Genomic DNA, 11,955 nt, shown 5'->3' with positions numbered 1-11,955 from the left:
TCCTACAAATATTACCTCAGTTTTTCTTGGGGGTATAGAGAGATGTCCAAGTACATGGGAGGGGAGAGACTTTGGACATTTTTCTCTCTAAATTAGACAAAAGTTGGATTTAGAGCAATAATAAATTCATAAAAATATTTCTTGTATTCTTGTGCCTAAAACACAGAGTACAATAAAAAATATTTTTGACAATGCAATGCCAAGAGTGCTATAGGAAGACTCCTAGCTTGTTGAGTAGACCCTCTGTGGAAAATTTATGGGAAGTCATGGTCAAGTCACATGATATGGTTAGGCATGGATTGCAACATGCATCAGTGGAAGGAGTTACCACATTGATGAGATCACAGAACCATTGAAGTACAGAATTATAATGAAGATATTTTTTAAAAGGATAGATTTTCATATCTAATACCATGAGATACGATCAGATTAAGGTTGGTTTAGATTATCAGCATTGAATTACTACCCATGTATTTAATTCCTTTTTTATTGGTTTGTTAGATTTTATTTAAACTAAAGAAAGGAAGAAACTAAACCTTCATTGTATTAGTCTGATATTTTTATGGCCAGATGGCTCAAGGTTCCTCCCAGCTGAATTGCTACTGCCTAACCCTCATCATGCTGGCAAATATGATTAAAGATTCTCCTGTGTGGCATGAAGTTATGCTTAATGTCTCAAAGACTTGTCTTCTAGAAATGAAACACCTGCTGATAAATGTGATTTTGAACAGCAATAGGAAAGTTATATCTGTACAGTAAAAACTTAATCTAATTTCACATTAATTTTATACTTGTCTTATCTCACATCCCCTAAAGGTAAAGTCATTCTCTCCCCTCCAAACCACATCACCTTATAAAGAAATGCATCCTTGGGAAGCCAAAACAATGACAAGGGTCGATTAGGGTTTGGTCAATTCTTTTGGGATGGGTAGATTCAGATGTGTTTAATAAAACAAGAAGTAGGTGTAACTGTCTTTTAAATACTATTTTTGGGGACTTTGATGTAGCACCTTACTCAACAGATTTGCTTTATAATAATACCAAAAAATACTTAGCATTTACATATTATGTTAAGGTTTGAAATACACTTTACAAATATTACCTTATTTTATCCTCACAGCAACCCAGGGGAAGTCACAATTGTTCCCATTTTATAAGGTTGAGTAGTAGAACTATGCTATTACTTTAAAGAGAATACCTGCCAAATAATATTGAGGACAATTATGGATACAGAAGACATTTCATTCAAAATAATCAAGTCAGTATCCCATTCTTATGAAAAATGATGTGGAACACTATCCATGAAATAGGAGATGCATTTTGTTTTATTTTTAACCTGAAAGCCTCCATGTGTTAATTTTGTGAATCTTATTCTCCCCAGCTCATATTTGCGCAAAACGAGATATAGAGTTTACCTTGGCTTAGCTAGCATATGTTGACAGTGGGGGAAAAAATCACTTTTCTGTGTCTCCAAAGTCTTTTGGTATGGTGTTTCCAACATGGGGATATTGGTAGAGATTATTCAATTGCTGGTCATCATGGCTATTTTCTACAGGTTCTGTTCATAGGCAATAGAGGGAAAAAACATTAGAGTTTGAGACAGAAGACCTGGATTTGAATCCTGCATTTGGAACTTATAGGCTGGGTGACCTCAGGAAATTTACTTCCCCTGACATTAAGGGACATATCCAGGGCCACATATCTAGTACATGACTGAGCCAGGACTAAGAAAAAAATATATGCTGTTAAGTATCTAAATTTAATTGTTTGGTATATGAATTTATGTTAAGAAGCAGAGAAGTTGAATAGAGCAGTGGCCCTAGAGTCAGGAGGACCTGAGTTCAAATCCGGCCTCAGACACTTGACACTTACCAGCTCTGTGACCCTGGGCAAGTCATTTAACCCCAATTGCCTCACAAAAAAGGGAGGAAATTTACCCATCAATCAATCAACAAGCAGAGAAGTGCCTAGGCAAAATTGTGAACCAGGTAGAATCTATTTTTTTTTAGTCATCTCATCTGATTTTTCTCATCTTCTCCTTCCCCTCACCCCCCTTTAATAGCAATTTATTTTCAGAACTGTTGCTACTATGGATTAAAATTTAAGATAAGTTTATTCATGTGTAAAAACTATAGAGACAAGATGAATAGTTTACTGGATGATATCAGGTTGCCTTATGGATGTTAGATTCAGGCACTGAGAGAAACCAGGTTGCTCATGTCCTGGAAACAGGCTTTTTCTGTCTCACTTTAGACTTCAAAATGTAAGAGTGTCCTATAGAAGCTCCACTAGAAATTTCTGAGTGTCCAGCAGGTTCTCTAGAAAATTGTTCATCATCATTGTACATAGTATCAACAACATTGTGTGTTGATCAACTGTGATAGACTTGACTCTTCTCAGATAGTTCCAAAGGACTCATGATGGAAAATGCTCTCCAAATCTGGAAAAAAAAGAACTGTGGAATCTAGATGCAGATTGAACCATACTGTTTCTACTTTTTTCATTTTTCTTTTTTTGAGGGTTTTCACTTTTGTTTTGATTCTTCTTTCACAGCATGACTAATGCAAAAATATGTTTAATGTGATTGGACATATATAACCTATATCAGATTGCTTGCTGTCTTGGGGAGGAGGAGGGAGGGGAGGGAGGGAGAAAAATTTGAAACTAGAAATCTTATAAAAACAAATGTTGAAAATGATCTCTACATGTAACTACAAAATAATAAAATACTTTTTTTTTGTTTTGTTTTTTTGAGGGGCAATTGGGGTTAAGTGACTTGCCCAGGGTCACACAGCTAGTAAGTGTTAAGTGTCTGAGGCCGGATTTGAACTCAGGTACTCCTGAATCCAGGGCCAGTGCTCTATCCACTGCGCCATTTAGCTGCCCCTACTTTTGTGATTAAAAACAAGCAAGGGAGAAAAAAAGAAAATTGTTCATTTGGGAAGTGTGGTGAGGGGTGGGGAATATATATATAGAGGAGCTCTTCATCTGGGTGACAGGACTATTGGGAACTTGATGGCTTGGGTGTAGATATAATGTTTGCTTATGAATTTGTCATAGACATCTGTGTTCTTAGCAGCATCTGCCACCTAGACTGGAGTGATTTGACTGGGACAGTGAAACACAGGGAGGTTTTTATCCATTAGCATCTGTCTCATAAGTTTGACATTATGCTGGTGCTGCCAGTGAAGGGCTCATCCTTCTTTATTCTTTAAGATTCAGACTAGTTCCAGAGTGCCAGCCAGAAACATAAGGAGAAGGGAAGTAGTGAAAATAAAACTAGCAGAATTGGATTGCATGGTGTCTTAAAGAACTTGTTCTGGAGATATGGACACCAACATAATTGAAATCTTTGTCAAGGTTCCAGAAATGTCTCTATTGTCCACGGTTTCCTCTGAATCACCTATCCCACAACCTCAAACACCATGTAATCCTATAGCATAGACTTCATTCACAAAGGCAGTCACTCCATATTCATGGGCAACATCACAATTCTTCCAAAGGACATACCACTCATCCATTAAGTGAATAATTTCAAATGTAAAAATTTTAGGGACTGATGTGTCTAATCTTTTTAGCAGCTCTCTGAGATGGCTTAAATAATGTATCCTCAGACCTTTATTTTTTTCTAATTACATGTAAAGATAGTTTTCAACATTCACTTTTTTTTTTGGTGAGGCAATTGGGGTTAAGTGACTTGCCCAGGGTCACACAGCTAGTAAGTGTTAAGTGTCTGAGGGCAGATTTGAACTCAGGTCCTCCTGAATCCAGGGCCAGTGCACCTAGCTGCCCCTCAACATTCACTTTTGTAAGATTTTGAGTTCCAAATTTTCTCCCACCTTCCCTTCCCTCCTTTCTTCCCAAGACAGCAAACAATCTGATATAGGTTATACGTTACAATCATGTTAAACATATTTCCACATTAGTTATGTTGTAAGAGAAGAATCAGAACAAAAGGAAAAAAAAACACAAGAAGAAACAACAACAAAAAGCAAAAACAAAAGTGAAAATAGTATGCTTCAATCTGCATTCAGACTCCATAGTTCTTTTTCTGTCTGTGGAAAGCATTTTTCATCATGAGTCTTATGGCATTGTCTTGGATCATTTCATTGCTGAGAAGAGCTAAGTTTATCACAGTTGATCATCTTACAATGGTACTGTTACTGTGTACAATGTTCCCTAGGTTGATGGCTTACATCATTATGGTGAAATATATGCTTTGGCACTCTGACATTATGAATTCCTTGGATCATGGGGGTGTGGTTTTCAGAATCAGAATAAATTTCACAGCTTGGTATCATCTTAACCAAAGTGAAGAGGGTGGAGTCATTAACAATAAAGCAGAATGCAAATAATAATACTGCATCTTTCCCATTAAGATCAATTAGTTCTTATTCTAGATTAATGTAAAACTTACTAATTCCAGAAATATTTCTGGTGCCTTATGCAACAGTACCATATTGGTGGGGTTTTTTTTGTTTTTGTTTTTGTTTTTTTTTTAGTGAGGCAATTGGGGTTTAGTGACTTGCCCAGGGTCACACAGCTAGTGTTAAGTGTCTGAGGTCAGATTTGAACTCAGGTACTCCTGATTCCAGGGCCAGTGCTCTATCCACTGCGCCACCTAGCTGCCCCACCATATTGTTTTAATGTTTCCATGACTGCCCCACACACTCGAGGATGGCAACTCATCCCTAGGTAGTTGTTGCTACACCAGACAGACACCTACTTTTTATTAGCAAGAGATTCTGTGTAGTCATCTGCCATTGGGAGTATGTGTTTCCTCTGGCTCATGCTTTTAAACACTCAATAAGTATGATCACTTTTTCCCTCATTTTTTCCCCTCAAAGAAACAATCCCACTGGAAAGTAGAAAGAGATTTTGTTAAGTTGTCCGTAAGGAGGTGGAATGTCCTTTCTGGTCTTTGCTTTTGCATGGGTTCCTGAAAATTCTTTTGCAAATGTTTCTAGTCTTCTCTACCAGTTTCAAGATTAATCACAGTGGGAGTAACTGGATTTTGAGCAGCTTCTTTACTTAAAGACTACGTTTCTTGCACACCCTCTTGAAATTCCTTGTGGTAAGTATTGCTGTTTGTTAGTTCATCTGAGCTTCTAGGAAGGGGCAGTTACTGGAAGTTCCCTGGTTCATGGCAGAGGATGGATGGCCAGAGGGAAATCGGGATTTCTCAATGGTTTGCTGAGAATCATCAGCATTCTGGGCCATGTTTTGGAAATGTTGTCCCTCTCATTGGTTGGATGTATTTGTTTATTTTTTATTTTTTACTTTTTCTGAAAGAGGTGGTGAAGTTGCCATAGCCAGAAAAGCAAGTTTGGATGCAACTTTTTGGGGGCAATTCTGGGCATAGAAGATCAAAGATTTTCCAGCTTTCTGGAGGAAGGTTTAGAATATTTTTGACAGGAATGGATACCATCAAACTATGGTCTCTATTTAGGGTAGAGGGACAGTGTCTTGAACGATGTCTGAGGAAGCAGTGATAGCAGGTCTGGGACCTGCTAGCCAGAGAGGTTAACGTTACAACTTTAGTTTCTGGTTTGAGAAGCCCTTCCATTCTTACATATTATCTAGGTGCTCAATGTTCTCATGTTGCCCACATTTGCTTGGGTCCTAAATCTAGGATCATGTTCTGATCGTTTCACTTTTTCAAATTCTTCCTATTTCATATGCACCTGAAGGTCATGTTTCAATTTTCATTACAGGAATGGAAATTTCATACATATGGCTTGCCAGTGCATATTTAAAATAGGTTAGGCATTGTATTGCCGTTTCAAAACCTTGGTCATGTGGCTACCTGCTTTTTTGTGTAGCACCATCCAAAGAACAATGAAGAAATACATGGTGGGCATGAACAGGCTGCAAGTCATTACTAGTGCAGAATTGTACAAGAGAAAGTTGTGTAAAGTATTTCATTAAAGAGAAAGGTGATAATAAAAGAAAGCAGGCGGGTCATGTGACAAAATCAAAGGAGGCCAGTGGACAACTTCCACTGGTATCCATGCAATGTCAGGAGCTCTAGAGTAAGCCCCCTTCCCTAGTGGGTGAGCAGGAGTCCCTCAGGAAGGGTAGATAGGGGACGATCAATCCATCAATCAACTAACATACATCTATTAAGTACTTATGTGGGAGTGTATGGGATGTTCAAAGAGGATTATAACCTCTGATGTGAGGACTTGCTGAGCCTTTTTAAGGACTTCTCATCCATATTTGCTGTCCCCTATCACCCAACTTTTACCTGTGGCTCCAAGAAGCTGTAGCATGTTCAGTGTCCAAACCCCAGTAAAACAATCTGGGCTAAATCCAGGTTGAAGGTCTCCAACCTGGATAAGAACAATTTGTTCCAATGACATGAGGAAGCTGAAACAGGCACTATGGAGCTCATAAACCTTGGTTAGACATCAAAAACATCAAGGTCATTCCCTGCATCCCAGGCCATCTTGACTTTTATTTTGCCATTGAACTTCAATGACACTGGAATAGAGAGTGAGGTGATGACTTTGTGCAATTCTGCCTCATTTAAATCCAATTCATGCACAAGTCAAGGCATCACCCTGTGATGTCACTAGTCCTCTTCAAAAATGTAGGATGAAGAACAACTTCTTATGTTCCAGGCATCATGCTAAGCATTAAGGATACCTTAAAATGGCAAAAACACAGTTCCTGCCTTCAATGAGTTGCCATTCTAGAGGGAGAGACAAAAATAAAAATACTTAAGTCTCTACAAAATATATAGTGTAGATGAAAAGCAGTCTCGAAGGAGAAGACACTGGCATATAGGGGAGTAAGAAAAGTCCTGGATCAAGTGGAATTTGCTCTTATTCTTAAAGGAATCAAGGGAAAGTAAGAGGCAGAGAAAAAGAGGGAAAGAATTCCAGGTATGGGGTACAGCCAATGCAAAATCACAGACATAGAAGATGGAATGTAGTGAGTAAGGAAATGACAGTAGGGTCGCAATCTATATTGGTGAAGGGAATGCCCTCATCAATAAGGTCAGAGCCCCCTCCAAATGCCACATGGGGAACATAAAAAAGGCCCAGCTTTTTCTTGGATCAAGAGTTCTTAACCTGGGGTGCATAAGTTTTTTTTTTAATATTTTGATAACTTTTTTATTTCAATACATTAGATTTCTTTTGTAACCCTCTGTATTTTATTTTATGCATTTAAAAAAACCATTGTTCTGAGAAGCAGTCTATAGGATTCACCAGACTGCCAAAGTGGGCCAAGGCACAAAGAAGATTAAGAACTCCTAGCTTAGACTAATAAACTATCTTTAGTATGCAAAACAAAAAAACCCTTTATTGTATAGCTATAAAAATAACTGGAATTTATATAGAACTTTATATTAAAAAGAAGATAGTTTGAGGATATAGGTGGGTCAGGTGGTATTATCCTCATTTTTACAGATGAAACTGTAACAGAGCTGAGAAAAGTAATCATGGTCAGATGGCATGGTAAGTAGTAGAGACATCTGGAAACAGATTTTCTGACTCCAATTGTCTATTCATTAAATTTCACACTTTCTTCATATAATGGAAGTAGATGCATAGAGCAGATATTTCATTCTTTGTATTTGTGTCTCACATAGTGCTTGCCACATAGCGGGTGTTTAAGAAATACTTGTTGAATTATCAACTCACATAGTACTTTCTTCTTGAAGCCTTGCCTGAACAGACAACACATGACTATATCATTGAAAAATAATACAGCTAAAATATCATGCCATTGGTCATAATTTTTAATTGGTATATGTGTAAATAATTTAAGCAAGAACTTTATATTTTCCATGCAGTTCATATTCAGTTTTGTGATAATAGTGGTCATTTTGATTTTGAATACAGAAGAACACATTCTTCCTGTGGAATAGCTGATCCAGCTGTTTAACATCTGCCAAAATTCAGTGTCAGTATTTCCTTCAGATTCTTAAATGAATTTTTCTACTTAAGAAACACATCTAGCTTTGTAGCTGTCTGTATGTGAGTTAACAAAAAGAATGAGAACCGTCTTAGGGGAGGCATAAGACAACAATTCCTGTCACTTGGCTTGCTCGTCTTATAGCTGTTGGCTGGGAGAAAAAAAGGGACAAATGCCAAGCTTAGCAGACAAGGGAAACCAGAAGCCAACATGAAACAAAAATTTTGTTTGCAGACTTGACTGGTGGATTTGACTGGAAAATAATTACAGTCCTTCTATCCCTTAAGGAGCTGTTACAGGAGCACCATGCATAACAAATATGGTTGATGTGCACATTAGAGACAGGAAGGTATAGTCTACTGTTCTAAGAGTGCCGTATTACAATGACACCAGAGCAACTCACCTCTTTGGAGTATTTTGTGTTTTACCAAGGCTTTCTTCACAACAACCCTATGAGTTAGAGAGCACAATAATGATTGTCTTCTTTTTATGAGTGACAGAACCGAGGCTCAGTGAGTCACTGAGAAGTGACTTGCTTAGGGTTGCACAGTTAATAAATAGTGGAGTTAAGGACTTGAGCTCTGATCCTCTGTCTCCGATGGCAGCACTTTTCCCACTACTTCTCACTTGGAATGGGCTGAATGTCTTGTTCTCCTATCTCTCTTCCTGAAGTAAATTAAGAGACATCTTCTTTGATGTGTTAAGGAAAATGATGTAGACCTAGAGTTTTTTCTTATCAATTGTCTGCTGCTTTGAGCATAAGATGGATGCATATTGAAAGAGATATAAAATGATATGCTGGAGCCTAGTAATTTAGGGTAGTACAGCAGAGAGAGAACAGTGAAAATACAGATATTTGCCTATTTAAAGTTGCTGGAGGCTTTGCAACTTTTTTTTTCAGGGCAATGAGGGTTAAGTGACTTGCCCAGGGTCACACAGCTAGTAAGTGTCAAGTGTCTGAGGCCTGATTTGAACTCATGTCCTCCTGAATCCAAGGCCAGTGTTCTATCCACTGTGCTACCTAGCTGCCCCACAACTTTCTTTTAAAATAGTAATTATAGTATTATAATATCATGTTCATAATAAAATTTTTCCACCAAAGTCTTCCTTTGATGTTTCATTGTGGAGAGGAGGTGACCCTGGGTTCTCACAGGCTGTGTCCCCAAAACACAGTCTCTGGCAGATTTTTCCTAAATGTTTGCAATTTGAGTATGAGCTAAGGTAAGTTCAAAGAGGCTGGCCATTAGGTTGGCCAATGCACAATTTATTTTATTTTTGAATACTTTAACTCTTGCCGATCATTTGCTAAATCAGAGAAAGGGTGTGATCTACCAAGTTGCAGAGTGGGGTAGAAGGACCAGCCATATTACTGAAAGACAAATCCTTGTAGTATTTTGATTCCATTTCTATGCCTTGTCATGGCCTCTAGGGGATTCAGGGTTCTTGAAAGCTGTACTAGTTTAGTGTCTTCTCTGATATCTTTGTTCAAAGTAAAATAGGTTTGTCTAAGAACTCAGAAATGAGCTTTATATTTGCTGTTTGAAAACCACCTGATTTAGAATGATTTGGCCACAATGTCTCTTGAAGATCATTTGACAACGCCTAGAGAGATTGCCATTATTCTTGGATAAAGGAATTCCCAAACTGATTAAATCAGATATCCTATATAATATGATTTTTTTTTTACTAGATGTATGATTTCACTGGAATAGGAAATTCCTGGTGAGAAAACTCCATTTATCTGTGGAGATTGCTACCTTCTCTGAAAAATTTAGTTTTAGAGAGTTGCCTGGGGATTCTGAGAGGTTAAGTGATTTGCCCAAGGTGACACAGCCAATAAGTGTCAGATGTAGGACTCAGATCTTCTTGACTATGAAGCAGGCTCTCTATCCGTAGTACTTACCTTACTTTCTTTCTAAATGCACTAGACAAAATTATTCTAAAGTGGTGATACCAGAGCAGTACAAGGCCAGATGCTTTGTCTATATGTGTTTATTAGACTTTGTTATATTAAATTGGACAAAAAATACATGATCCAAGCTTTTTTTCCTGGAAAATTTCCTTAATTCATTAGCAGGAATTGATTTTGTATCTACTCTTCGTACATTATGTATTCAGTCTCTTCCTAGATTGCAAACTTCTTGAAGATAAAATACCAGGTCTTATCTAGAGAAGAAGTTTGATATAACAGAAAGAACTCTGGAATGGTGTCAAGGAGACTTAGGCATGAGCCCTAATTTTGCCACTGATTAGTTATGAGAAATTGGTTGACATCTCTGTGCTTTAGTTTTCTCATTCTGCCAAGGAAAATGCTCTTAAGACTGGGAAATAGAGAAGAAAAAGCACTAGCAGGAGGTTGAAATCCAAGATAAGAGAGGAGACAGTAAGAGAGTACTTAGTCTTAATTAGTTCAAGTCATCAGGCCCAGATGAACTATACACCCCATGGTTTTGAAAGAAGGGGCAGAAGTGGTTACCGCTTAAAAAAATCATGCAGAACAGAAGTGCCACAAGATGGGCAAATATCCTAGTTTTCAAATAAAGAGAAGAGAAGAGAAGGAGTTTTCAAATTATAGAATGATACATGACTTCAGTTCTTGGCAAAATTTTAGAATTATGTTTTGAAAGTGATTGTTTGTGAACAGTTAGGAAAACAAGGATCACTGAAAGCCAGGATGGCTTCATCAATATTCTACTCACTTCATTTCCTTTTTTTTCTATAGAGATTTGATAGAGCTAAGGCAATGCTATAGACATTATATACTTCAATTTCAATAAAGCATTTTTTATGTTATTCTTGTGTACAAGGTTGAGAGATGAGGGCTATATGATAGTAAAATCAGATAGATTTTGACCTTGTCACTAGTTTCTACAGGGGAGATAGAGGATGCAGGTGGGGTGGGAGGGAACAGGTGATGGGATGAAGTCAATTGGAAAAGAATTAAAGGATTGCTATGCAGTAGTGAAGGCCTAGTTGAGAGTAGATGACATAAATTTGAAGTGGCCTAAGCTTAATGTGTGACTATCTTCAGTAGCATCCAGAAGCAGAGAGGAAAGAAGACAGATGGTAGGGGTAACCTAGGTTTGGGCTTTGGAAAGGGCTTAGCAATAGGATGAAATAGATTCGAAGGCAGAGAACAGTATAAATACTTATTACCTCTGGCGACATGATTTCAAAGGGAAGAAAGAGAGGCCCGAGGGGGAAAGGAGGAATGGAAAGAGTGACTTTCTGTAGAAATGAGAATAGAGAATAGAGACTTCTATTTGACCCAAAGGGTAGAATTCAGAAATATAGGTAGAACATTCAATGGGCCATATTTTAGTTTGATACAAGGAAGACCTCTTTGACATTTAAAAGCTATGACAAAATGGGGTGGGTCATGTCAGGAGGAAGTGAGTTTCTTGGTTCAGGCCTTTTTACATTCTACATTCACTTGAAACCATGATGCTTCTCAAATGCTATCTTCTCCAAGGCTGCACATGTTAGTTGATTTGAATAAATGCATTAATGAATTGGGTGTCAGTGTTCTCGTGTGGTGGGTTTTCCAAGTCCCAAGCAGTGCCTAATTTGGCTTTGGGACAGAATTCTATAAGAAGTAAACCAGGGAAACATTTGCTAGGGAGATGCATGCTATAATGAAGCCCTGGCTTATAAACTCAGACTCAGTCTGATTTTTTTCCTGAGCTATGCAAAGAAGAAAAACTAAATTGATCACCATCTAGCAGTGAGCAGATGTCAATACAGTAACTACTGCTCATAGTTTCTTCTTGCCGATATTGTGTTGCCTGGATTTCTGTTTTTCTGGCAGGCATGTGAGCATTCAGTAAGTGAAATTCCAATGAGCTGGAGCTTTTTGCTTCAACAGATGTTTTAGCAAATTGTTTTCCTGCTACTGCTTCACAAGGATTTTCCTAACTCAAGAGAACTACTTATCGGCCTATTGGGCTAACATGCCTCCTCATCTCTCTCCACTAATACTGTCTTCAGCTATCAAAGGGTTTTCACGTTATACCTTTGTAACGGGAATAGGCA

General features: G+C 37.9%; 1 pseudogene; it reads right to left on the bottom strand.

Annotated features, from left to right (window-relative positions):
- Positions 1 to 2,928: 2,928 nt before the first annotated feature.
- On the bottom strand, positions 2,929 to 11,091 carry LOC122739222 (annotated as a pseudogene).
- Positions 11,092 to 11,955: the final 864 nt, after the last annotated feature.

This window comes from Dromiciops gliroides, chromosome 2 (assembly GCF_019393635.1).
Source record: "Dromiciops gliroides isolate mDroGli1 chromosome 2, mDroGli1.pri, whole genome shotgun sequence".
In the NCBI taxonomy this organism is placed as follows: Eukaryota; Metazoa; Chordata; class Mammalia; order Microbiotheria; family Microbiotheriidae; genus Dromiciops; species Dromiciops gliroides.
This window is presented reverse-complemented; position numbering and strand designations above follow the sequence as displayed.